General features: G+C 37.3%; 1 protein-coding gene across 2 annotated transcripts in view; it reads left to right on the top strand.

Annotated features, from left to right (window-relative positions):
• The window catches only part of Rsf1 (remodeling and spacing factor 1), a 171,819-nt gene that overhangs the window by 1,004 nt on the left and 158,278 nt on the right, over positions 1 to 12,537 (top strand). The gene's annotated exons all lie outside the window — the stretch shown is intronic.

The following is a 12,537-nucleotide window of genomic DNA, read 5'->3' as shown; positions in this document are numbered from 1 at the left end:
GCTTTAGGGAAAGAAGAAGTAGCCCTCCCATTTGCAGGGTGGGGTGGGGTGGTTAGTCTGTAGGCTGGAGGAGGGGCTCTGACGGCGGGGAAACAGTTGAAGAAGGTGCTTGTTGCTCATGTTTCTCTCTCTGGTGCCGCTGGTCTATTATTGGTGTTCGCAAGTGCTGCTCCTTCCACATAAGGCCACCGCGCGGGTGCAGAGCGCATGCTCTGCCCGGCCCCATTGAAACTTCCTGCTGCTGCTGCTGGTTCTTTTGCTGGAGCATCTCAGCGCTGTGCCTGCTGCCTACAGCCCTCGCACTGAGCGCTAACACTTTACTCCTATTTGTTCCTGATCCGTGTTTTTCCTTTTCTGCACATTTTCCCTCCTCAGAAAAGCCTTGTTTGTTGTGCCCTGAGTTTTTTTTATCTGGAAACAGCCCTTGACTGGAGGAGAAACGCTTTCCAAATATATATATATTTTTCTTTTTGGTTTGTATTAGGTGGCCAAAGTGGACTGGGTACTGGGTATTGTATAAAACAAATAACTGATTCCTTTCCAAGAAAGCAGATTCGCTCCTCAATTATCTATGGAAATGAATTAGGTTTTGTTAATATATTTACATTGCTAGGAAGAGCCCAAGTGGGAAGTTCTTCAAAATATTACCGGTATGATGTTATGGTCATCAGTGACTCACATTAATACACACAGTTATAGTATGGGTCAATATCTCTTCTTAGTTGTGTGCATCTCCTCTACTCTTAATAAACTGGCTTATAAAAGGCTAATTAAAAAATAGTGTAAAATAGGAGTGATTAATTACTGTATGCAAAGACTTTCTGCAGAATTTCTTTGGAAATTGAGCTCCCAATGTAGTGATTTCATTATAAAATTGTATTTACACTTTTGTTTTTAAAGAAAATAGTTATTGTGAAGTAGGATGCCTTAGTAAGTTGCTTTTAGGATATTATGAGAAATGATTGTAATGTGTGTCAGAGAGAAAAATTTGGAAATTTAGGGAAAGAATTGCTGGTAAATTGTTTTGAGTATTTACTTGACCAAATTAAGAGGTAGGCATAGGCTTTTGGGGATGGCATTTTATGTATAGGAATATTGTTCAGTTTATTTTAGTATTGAATATTGAGCCACCAGATAAGTAAAAATGGGAAATAATCTGGACCAGGAGGAGTTGTTTAGCTCAGCCACTGCATTACCATTGGTATAGTTGCTTAGGGGACTCATAATAATAGATCCTGTCATAAGATGATCTAAGAGTAATTATTAATTAATGTTATATAGTTCAAGACACTTGGCAATGAAAAGTCTCTGCAGGTGAAATGCCATTACTGTGCAGAGAAAAGATTTTCAGAACTTTGATGATAATCAGGTAACATGAAATAGTTGATTATACTGATTCAGCAAACAAGACTTGAACTAAGTCTTTTTGGGAAGATGTTTTTAGTATACTAGAAAAACACATAAATTTTTAGTGTTGAGCATTGTGACATAGGTTGTAGGATAAATAATTTATATGGACTTCAGTATCTTCAGTAAGTGGAGATAGTAGCTGAGGAGCCAATGAAATAATGTTTCAAAAATCCTTTAATAAATCAGGCATTTAATAATATTCTTGTATTATTAATTTTAATAAAGATGATATTATTTTTTTTTCAGTACCGTGGTTTGAACCCAGAGGTGCTTATGGTGCTTATGGTGCTTATGGAACTCAGGGGCACTTGACCACTAAGCCACATCCCAGCCCTTTTTTGTATTTTATTTAAAGATAGAGTCTCGGGCTGGGGATGTGGCTCAAGCGGTAGCGCGCTCACCTGGCATGCGTGCGGCCCGGGTTCGATCCTCAGCACCACATACAAACAAAGATGTTGTGTCCGCCGAAAACTAAAAAATAAACATTAAAAAAATTCTCTGTTTAAAAAAAAAAAAAATTTAAAGATAGAGTCTCAGTGAGTTGCTTTGCGCCTTGCTGTTGCTGAGGTTGGCTTTGAACTCGAGATCCTCCTGCCTCAGTCTCCCTAGCCGCTGGGGTTACAGTTGTGCACCACCATGCCAGCAAGCCCTTTTTATTTTGAGACAGGCTCTGGTTAAGTTGCTTAGGGCCTTGCTAAGTTGCTAAGGCTGACCTCGAACTTGGGATCCTCCTGGCTTAGCCTCTTGAATCTCTGGGATTACAGGCATGTACCACCCTACCTGGCAGTAAAGATGATTTTTTAGCTGGTTGTGGTGTGGTGCATTCCTGTAATCCCAGTGATTTAGGGGGCTGAGGCAAGAAGATCTCTGGTTTGACTCTAGCCTGGGCAACTTAGTGAGATCTTATCTCAAAAAAAAAAAAAAAAAATATATATATATATATATATATATATATATATATATACACACACACACACACACACACACACACATGGTGGTTGTAGATAGACAGCATGTCTTTATTTTATTTATTTTTATGTGGTACTAAGGATTGAACCAAGTGTCTCACACATGCTAGGCAAGCACTCTGTCACTGAGCTACAGTCCCAGCCCCTTGTTCCAAAATTTTATAAAAGGATTTGGGATATACTTCAGAGGCAGAATGCTCTTGAGTTCACAACCCAATACCACCCTTTGCAAGATGTTTTACAAATATAAGACATAGGAGTGAAATTAAAGTGTTATATTTTTATTTTTATTTATTTTTTGGCAGGAGGGATTGAACCCAGGGGCTCTTACCCACTGAGCCACATCCCCAACCTTTTTTGTGTTTTATTTGAGACAGGATTTTGCTAAGTTGCTTAGGGCCTTACTAAGTTGCTGAGGCTGGCTTTGAACTTGCGATCCTTCTGCCTCAGCTTCCTGAGCTGCTGGGATTACAGGCAGCATTATCATGCCCAGCAAAATGTTAAATTTTTAGTATGTTGTGAGCATAAGTATAGTATTGAGTTATTATACTCATGGTGAAAAGTCTTTGTTAAATGAGATTAGCTCTCTATATAGTTATTTTAAAAAGGCAGTTCTAGGGCTGGGGATATAGCTCAGATGGTAGAGTGCTTGCCTTGCTTGCACAAGGTCCTAGGTTCAATCACCACACACAAAAAAGGCAGTTCTAGTGCCGTGAAGTTTACACCAGGCTCCATGATTTTGTGCTAACAGTGCCATTTTAAGTTTATAAAAGTTTTTGGTATATTATGACATCCTGTGGAGGAAACTGTAGTTCTCTGATATGTCCTTGCTTAAGCATGTTGTGATCTTTCTCCTAAAAGTTTGTTCATACTTTTTTTAAAAATATTTTTTGTTATTGATGGATCTTATTTGTATGCGATGCTGAGAATCCAACTCAGTGCCTTACTCGTTAGGCAAGTGTTGCACCACTGAGCTACAACCCCAGTCTTTTAAGTTTTATTTATTTTTTAATTTATTTTATCTTTTAAAGAGAGAGAGAGAGAGAGAGAGAGAGAGAGAGAGAGAGAGAGAGAGAGAGAGAGAGAATTTTAATATTTATTTTTTAGTTTTCGGCAAACACAACATCTTTGTTTGTATGTGGTGCTGAGAATTGAACCCAGGCTGCAACGCATGCCAGGCGAGCGTGCTACCGCTTGAGCCACATCCCCAGCCCTTAAGTTTTAATATGATGTGTTTTTGGCTTAGAATGCCCTTTTCCCAGGGCTGGGGTTGTAGCTCAGTGGTAGAGCGCTTGCCTCACATGCATGAAGCACTGGTTTGATCCTCAGCACCATGTAAAAATAAATAAATGAAGATATTATGTCTATCTACAACTAAAATATTAAAAAAAAATGCCCTTTTCCCAAATCACTAAAATCATCATGGAACTGAAAACAGGACTGTCGTGTCTACTTTGATTCCAAGGTTTGAGAAAGTATGTGATGTATAATATTAATAAATGTTCCATAAGTAATTGTGGTTATTTTGTAATGAAGTAAAAACATGAATTTTTTCACTTGAGATAGATTACTTTTAAAATGACTACCAGCTACTTAATAAGTGGAATTGTTATTGTTTTCTTGGACTGTTATAGTTACTGGGAGAAATTACTGAGATCTTGAGGGTTCCATGAACTTAGAAAGTTTGGAAATCTGTGCCTTAGGGACTATCATTGAATTTTGAAACTAGAAAGAAAGGACTGTTGTATTATGTTTTTTTTTTTTGTTTTGTTTTGTTTTGTCTTTTTGCTTTTATTTTGCATTGAAGAAAACCTAGATGCAGAGATAGTTTTCAAGTGTATACAGCTAGTTGTTGGTTAATTTGAACTATTATTTGAAAACTATACTTACGTGCTAAATTGTCAGCAAAAAAATTTAGATTTGTAGTTGGCATTAGAATGGGAAAAGGGCATTACAAATGAATGTGATCTAAGGAGGTGATTTATCCTCCTTTCCCTGCATTCTATTTTATAAGTCTTCCTAATTCTATACTTGGTAGGAAGTTTCCTGCTTCTTCCTAACTGGAGACAGATGATTGTGGGATATGGATAAAAATAAAAATGGACATTGACTTTGTGATATTGCTGGCACCCAAGGCTCCTAAGTATCTTTTCTTTCCTGGAGAGGATATTATTTTTTAAGAGAAAAATATGTTTTTTTCTTTAAAGATAGTCCTAGGGATATCAACTGAAAAGTGATATATATCTAGTAAGTCTGTCAACATATATATGGATAACATATTAAGTATTTATGGATAACATGTATAATAGTTAATAGTTTATACCATGTTTGGCTAAATTATTTATATATTGTTAAATAAGCTGATTCATTAGTTTTTAAATTTTCATTTGTGTTAGCATTTATACGTTAAAAATTTAATATAAAATTTTTAAATTAAAAAATAACATTTATCATGGTATTTAAATTAAAAAAAAATTTTTTTGTAGTTGTAGATGGACAGAATGCGTTTATTTTATTTGTGTGTGGTGCTATAGGATCCAACCCAGTGCCTCACACTTGCTAGACAAGCGCTCTTGCCACTGAGCTACAGCCCCAGCCCTGTGCTATTTAAATTAAAAAAATTCACAAAATAAAAATTTCAGACATGTTTATTTTTAATACAAAATTTTAAAATTTTAAAACAAAATAAAAAAAAATTGAGGCAGGGTCTTCCTAAATTACCCACGCTGGCCTCAAAACGTATGATCCTTCTGTCTTGGCCTCCCAAGTAGCTGGCATTGTAGGTGTGCATTAGTGTACCTGACAAAAAGAAGTTTTTTCTTTTTTTTTTTTCTCTCTCTCTTTCAGTCTTTGGTACTGGAAGTTGAATCCAGGACCTCGGACATGCTAGGCAAGTGCTCTTCCACTGCATTACATCCCCAACCCATTTTATTTTTATTTTGAGACAGGGTCTTGCTAAGTTGCCCAGGTTGGCCTGAAACTTGTGTTCCTGCTGACTCAGTCTCCTGAGTAGTTGGGATTACAAACATGTGCCACCATGCCCCACTAAGAAATTTATTTATTTGAACAAATAGTAATTGAGATCCTACTATGTACCAGGTATGTTTTCACTCTTGGAATCCATTAATAAGCAACATAGATAAGATTCTTGCCCTTATGGAGCTTGCAGTTTAACAATGAAGGCAGTAAAGCAATAAGATTTAAAAAAGTGTGTAGACCAAGTATAACGTGCACTTTATAATCTGTACTTTAGCAGGCTTTAATTTGTAATTTGTTTGGCTTAGTATTTATCATATCTAAGTTAGGTTTATGGTAGATAAATTTTAAACATTTTTCTTATTCTTGTACTTTGAGAATGGCCTTCAGTCAAATTGAATAAACTAGAATAAACAGCAGGCACTCTATCCTTTCTCTTCTTTTTTCTCCCTCTACTTCCATTTCCTGATCTCTACCTCCAAAGTTGCACCCCCTTTAGCCATTTGGAAGGGTTGCTTTTTACCCATTTTAAGTTCCTTCCCTTGTGCATGCTATAATTGAAGTGCCTGCTAGCTACCTGATGTTCATACCAATGTGGGAGAGAGGAGGTAGGCACTGAAATTCGAAAACATAAATCTTTGGATTTTTAAGTCACTTGGTAATTAAACCTAAATAATAGGGAAAACTGACAAACAGTTCAGACTGTTCAAACATTAACATGTAATTATTTAATTATTTCAGTCCTAAGAATGATTTTTTTTAGGCAAATGCCTACTTTACAAAAACTGTTTTTATCCTGAGTTTAAGGATGTGTGATTACCAGTTGAATTAAGAAATCAGTTCTTCATTGTGTGTTAGTGTCTCCTTTTATGCATTACAGATGGCAAAGTTTGATCTTAGCTTATTTCCTAATAATCATTTAACAAATAGTCTACTTTGCTTTTTTGCTCAAAATTAAATAAGTTTTAATGTTCATTTAAAAAGAAAAAAATATTCATTTTAAAAAGATAGAAAAACCAATGGGGGTAAAAAAACTATAATCCTGGTTTTGGGAAAATAATTAATATACACATGTTAAAATACAGGTTAAAAGGCTTAGAACTTAATAAAAAGACTAAAACTTCACTATGAATATAGTAGAGGGGAGGGAAAAGGGAGGATGATGAACTGAAATCAATTTCTATGCATGTATGAGTTTGTTGGGATGAACTCAGCTACTATGTATAACTGTAAAGCTCTTATAAAAAAATTGCTATGCATATTTGGTTTCTCCCAAAGCAAATTATGTAAAGAATCCTAAACCAGGTGCTATGGTGCACACCTACAATCCTACGATTTGTGAGGCTGAGGCAGGAGAATCACAAGTTCAAGGACAGCAACTTAGCAAGACCCTTTCTGAAAATAAAAAATAAAAAGGGTTGGGATATATAGCTCAGTGGTAAAGCGCCCCTGGGTTCAGTTTCTAGTATGACCACCCCCCCAAAAAAAATTGCTGATGGCATTGTTTTCTATAATTTGTGCCATTATACTTATTTTTAAATTTATTTTAGTGGTAGTGCTGGGAATGAAATCCAGGGCCTTGCCCATGCTAGGCAAGTGCTCTACCACAGAACTACATTCTCAGCCTGTTATGTTAAATAAAAGGAAACATTTCTAAAGTAGGTAGGGAGTATGGATGGGGTGAGTTGTAGATCTGTCTTAACAGGTTAAAGTCTGGGCAAATTAACTAGAAATAAAAATTATGCTTAGGAACATATATGCCCCAAATCAGCGTGACCTTTTCAATGTAAGAACATTGGGTATGAGAATACATTAAGTGGAAACTGTACCACATGGAAGTTAAGAAATGCTATGGGGAGAACTTGTCAGGCGCTTCCTAGCAGACAGAGCAGGCTTTAGCCTTGTGTATATGTGCACAAATTTGAATAGCAAATTTAAGTATATAGTATAATGGAAATGTGGCTTGTAAATAAAAATTCAACAAAATATTCATAGTGAAATTTTAGTCTTTTTATTAAGTTCTAAGTCTTTTATCCTGTATTTTAACATGTGTATCTTATTTTCCCCAAACCAGGATTATAATTTTTTACCCCCTTTGTTTTTTCTTTCTTTTTAAAAAAATTTATTTTCTATATTAATCATGTATTTCTTTGTTATTCATTGAAATATTATTTTAAAAATTTTTCCAAAGGGGCTTTTGCAAGGAAAATTGAGTTGTTGCTTTTATTTATTTACTTTTAATTCTGAATTTCCCTTACAATGAATGTTACTGTTATCTATCCAAGTCCCCTCAATTAGAAAAGAAGGAACTGTCCTAGACATGTGTTAGTTAGCTTTGTGTTGCTATGATCAAAATTCCTGACAAGAACAATTTAGAGAAGGAAAGATTTATTTTGGCACATGGTTTCTGAGAATTTAGTCCCTGGTCAGTTGACTTCAAGGCAGAAATATTATGGTGGAAAGGCAGGCAGAGGGTGTCTGTTTAGCTTATGGCAGTAGGAAGCAGAGAAAGGGCAGGGGCTGAGGAGAAGATAAATCCTTCCACAGTACATCTCCAATAAGTTATTTCCTCCAACAATAGTACATTCAGCTATCCATGGATCAGGTTAGATCTAAACACAGATCTGAGACTTAGGAGGATATCCGGATGAAAACCATGACATTTTGCCACTCAACTCCAAATGTTCATGACTGTGGCATAATGCAAATTGCATTTAATCCATTTCCAAGAGCCCCCAAAGTTAACTTTTTGAGCATCACTTCAAAGACCCAAGTCTGAGTGTTTTCTGAGACTCAACGTGATTCTTAGCTGTGAGATCCTATAAAAATCAGAAGGAAGTTGCATGCATCCAGTAAACTATGGCACAGAGTAAACATTCCCAATCCAGAGGGAAAGAATTAGGGAATGGAGATATGGGAGATATGGACCAAAACAGTACTGAAACCCAATAGGGCAACCAAGTCTTGTAGCTCTATATCTGATGTTCAGCATTTGGAGGACATGGTGGCAAGATATGGGCTTCTTTTTACATATTCTTTTTCTGGACAAACTTCAAGTTTTAAAAAACTTTCTCCCCGGCTTTTTCTCCTGATTTTCATAGTAAATCTGGCTAAAAGTTACCAGCAATAGTGTTGCCACTGCCCTGCCTTCAAATTTCCTCCTCAAATTAATTAGTCCATCACTTTTTTGGAGGGTGGGTGGGTACTGGAGATTGAAATCAGGGGCACTTGACCACTAAGCCACATCCCCAGCCTATTTTGTTTGTATTGTATTTAGAGACAGGGTCTCACTTTTGCTGAGGCTAGCTTTGAATTCATGATACTCCTGCCTTAGCCTCCTGAGCCGCTGGGATTACAGGCGTGTGCCACTGTGCCTGGTCCATGACTTTTATTTTATTTTATTTTTTAAACTTTTTTTTTATTTGTAGATGGGCACAATTCATTTATTTGATTTATTTATTTTTATGTGGTGTTGAGGATTAAACCAAGTGCCTCACATGTGTTAGGCAAGTGCTCCACCACTGAGCCACAACCCCAGCTGTAGTCCATCACTTTTAAATTTAGCCCCATGGAATTTCAGAACATGGGCAAAATGTAGACAGGTTCTTTAAATATCCCCTGGTCCAATTCCTTTGGAGTCCTAATTTCCCTCTGAAATCTTGAGATATAGTCCATATTCCTATCAGCATTTTGGTCTTCTGAGTTCCCACGAGAATTGCCCATTAGCTCTGCTCACAAAAATTTTAAGGCTTCTCCAGCTTACATCTTCACATCTCAAACTTTTTTAAAAACATTTCCGTGTAGACTTCTGAGCTACATGATAGGTTAGTCACAACAGTGATCCCACTTCTTTCTTGGCACCAGTTTCTGTGTTGGTCACTCTTTCATCTTTGTGACCAAAATGTCGGACAAGAACAATTTAGAGGATGAAAAGTTTATTTTGGCGATGGTTTCAGGGGTTTAGTCCATGGTGAGCTGAGTCCACTGCTCTGGGCCCAAGGTGAAGCAGAACATCATGGCAGAGGGCATGGTGGAGAAGCACTGCTTTGTTCATGGTTGTTCAGGAGGCAGAGAAAGAGAGAGGGGAAAGGGCTACAGTGAAGAACAAACCTCCTAGCACATGCCCCTGTGGACCAACCTTTTCCAGCCATGCCCCACCTGCCTTCAGTTATCACCCTCTCAGTCCTTTCAAACTAGGATTCATGGATTAAGTTATAGCTCTTACAGTCCAAACATTTCACCTCCTATATTAACACAGGAGCTTTAGGGGGACACCTCTTACCCAAACCATAACATGGTGGTTTTCAGTATTGTGAGGTGTTTGCTGAATCTCTGTGTTCCTCTAACATGTGGATATAAGAATAATATCCAATTTGTAATGCTGTTCATGCTTTCAAACCCATGAAAATGGGCTTTCTCCCCAGGCTAAGATTGGAACACATCTCTCTGGAGATAAAACAGAGAAATGCAGGAAACTTTAAGCACCTTGGTCTGCCCCAGGCTGGGAACCCAGATGCTGCCCCTTGAAATCTCTTCTTCTTAAGGTCCTTCTGTCCTAGTTCCCACTCTGATTTTTTCTTTCACCCTCACTGTTCTGTCCTATTCTGCTCAAAGGGACTTTGGACCCAATGTTTTGGATTTATTCATTTTTTTGTCCCTCTACCACCATTTTCTAAGTGTGGCCAAGACACCCATGATACAGCTATCATGGAGGATCACAGCCCCATACATGCCTCTCCAGCCCATGCCTCTGCTCAAACATCCTGACAGACATCTGGCCCCTGATGCACACAGCACCCTGGCTATCCTATTAACACCCACATATCCCTTAAACTATAGTCTTTTTATAACTTAGTTTTCCTGTAATGCCTAATTTATGAGGTCATTTAAACAATTATGTTAAATATTGCATGAGAAAGTTCTTTGTAACTCTTATTGAGCACATAGGTGGTAATTATTTTTAGCCCTTATCTAGTCTCACAGAGTAGGCACAAGGAAGTCCCTGAGATATCTCAGACTTTATCCATTCTTCTTCTATTGACTTTCTGGTTTTCTGAACTCCCACTAGAATTGCCCATTAAATTCTGCTTACAACATTCTAAGTCTTCTCTTGCATTTCCCAACTTTTCCACATGGTTAGATATAGTCACAGCAATGACCCCACCCCTGGTACCTATTTTCAATGTTAATCAGCTTTGTATTGCTACGATCAACAAACAAACAAACAATTTAGAGGAGGAAAGACTTATTTTCTCATGGTTTCAGAGGATCAAGTCCTTGCTTAGCCGCCTCTTAGTTTGAAACATCATGGTGAAAGGGTAGACAGAGGAAGGCTGTTCAGCTCATGGCAGCTGGGGAGCAGAGACAGAGAGAGGGAGAGAGAAGGTTGGAGGAAAAAGAGGAAAGGGCCCACCTATTGTGGCCTTCTTCTTCCAACTAGGTCCTACCTCCCAGTAGTTCATTCCATCATCTGAGGAGGTCAGAGCACTTTAGCAATTCAACCATTGCCTAAAAGCCACACTTCTGGATACATCAGACTTTGAGGGATATTCCAGATCAAAACTATAATAAGACACTAACCTCAGACATACTTTCATGTTGTTATCAAGTCTTATCGAGTCTGTTTTTTAATCCCCTTTTATATTCAATCTCACTTTTCTATTATTGTTACTATTTCCGTTTTTTTTTTTTTTTGCCAATTCCTATTCTAATATTTGAAGAAGAAATATATTAGATGATTATTTCTGTGTTGGAGAACACATTTAGAGTTAGTATAATACCAACTAAATGCTTAAAGTGTCCTATGAATGAAGCTATCAGTAGAGCATTTTCCTTAATATTTGTATAATTTTATACATAACTCTTTTATTATTACTTTATTTTGGTTAGGTGAATCTAAAAGCTTTTCTCTTCAGGGTGATATTAAATCGGACGAATTTCTTTCCTTCAAGGGTAACCATGGGTTCCTCTGAATAATTGTCATAAGGCAATACTGGAATAGGGGCCAAGAGACATAATAATTAGCAGTAAAAGAAGAGTTGTTCTAGCATTGCTGTCATGCTGGCCTCAAAGTCTCGTCCAAGTAGGCTGATTTAAGATTTGATTTGGACACATGGTTCCCAGGTCTTGGTGAGGATCAGGTTGGATGTGTGGTAAAGCTGTTCATTTGCACAGGAGAGGATGTATTTCTTGAAGGTGGAACTTGAAAGACTTCCTCGAGTTACTTAGAGGACAGAGGGTTGGAAGAGAACATACTAGACAATAACCTACTAGTATACAGGATCAAATGCCTTGATCATTATAGTGTTTTACAAGGAAAATAGAGTATTGGTTATGAGGCTTTGGCATTGGTATGTTAGATATGTGAGGGAATTTATTTGAATACTTTCTCTATTCCTTTTGTCCTTAGCAACCTCACATTTGGCTCTGCAAATAAATGTAATTGCTGCTTTCAAAAAAGCCTCTTAGGGGGCTGGGGATGTGGCTCTGTGGTAGCACACTTGCCTGGCGTGTGTGAAGCACTGGGTTCGGTTCTCAGCACCACATATGAATAAATAAAATAAATAAATACAGGTCTACCAACAACTAAAAACATTAAACAAAAAAACCCCCTAGGAAAAAAAAATTAGAATGGGTTGTTCCAATATAATTTACTTTTAGTATTTGGAGTTGGGGTGTAGCAAGATTGTAACACATTGAATAACTGATTTATCAAAAACACAATGGAGCTTAATTCATAGTCCTTAATTTATATTTCCATTATTGTTTTGCCAAGCTCTTCTTTATTAGAAACAAAAAAAGAACTGTCTTATAGTGGCACTAATTTGGCCTGTCATTTGAATTCAGGCAATCTATAAAGTTCCTAATTTTAAGAGTCTTTTGTCTAATAAATGTTGACTATGATCATCTATTTGTCCTTGCCTTGCAGTTTTTTTTTTTTTTTTTGGTCTTCATAGCCTTTTTGGGGTGGGGTGGGGTGGGGTCTGGGGTTTGAAAACCAGCACTCTATGATTACTACACCCTTAGCCCTTTTTATTTTTCATTTTGAGATAGGGGTCTTGCTAAGTTGCTGAGGTTGGCCTCAAATTGTGATCTTACTGTCTTAACCTCCCGAGTGGCTCCTGAGCCACCACTGCACCACTCTTCATAGCTTTGGTTTCATCGCATAGACTGTATTCGCTTC

This window comes from Marmota flaviventris, chromosome 9 (assembly GCF_047511675.1).
Source record: "Marmota flaviventris isolate mMarFla1 chromosome 9, mMarFla1.hap1, whole genome shotgun sequence".
Taxonomy (NCBI): domain Eukaryota; kingdom Metazoa; phylum Chordata; class Mammalia; order Rodentia; family Sciuridae; genus Marmota; species Marmota flaviventris.
The sequence above is the reverse complement of the archived record's forward strand: the minus strand, read 5'-3'. Positions and strand labels throughout refer to the sequence as shown.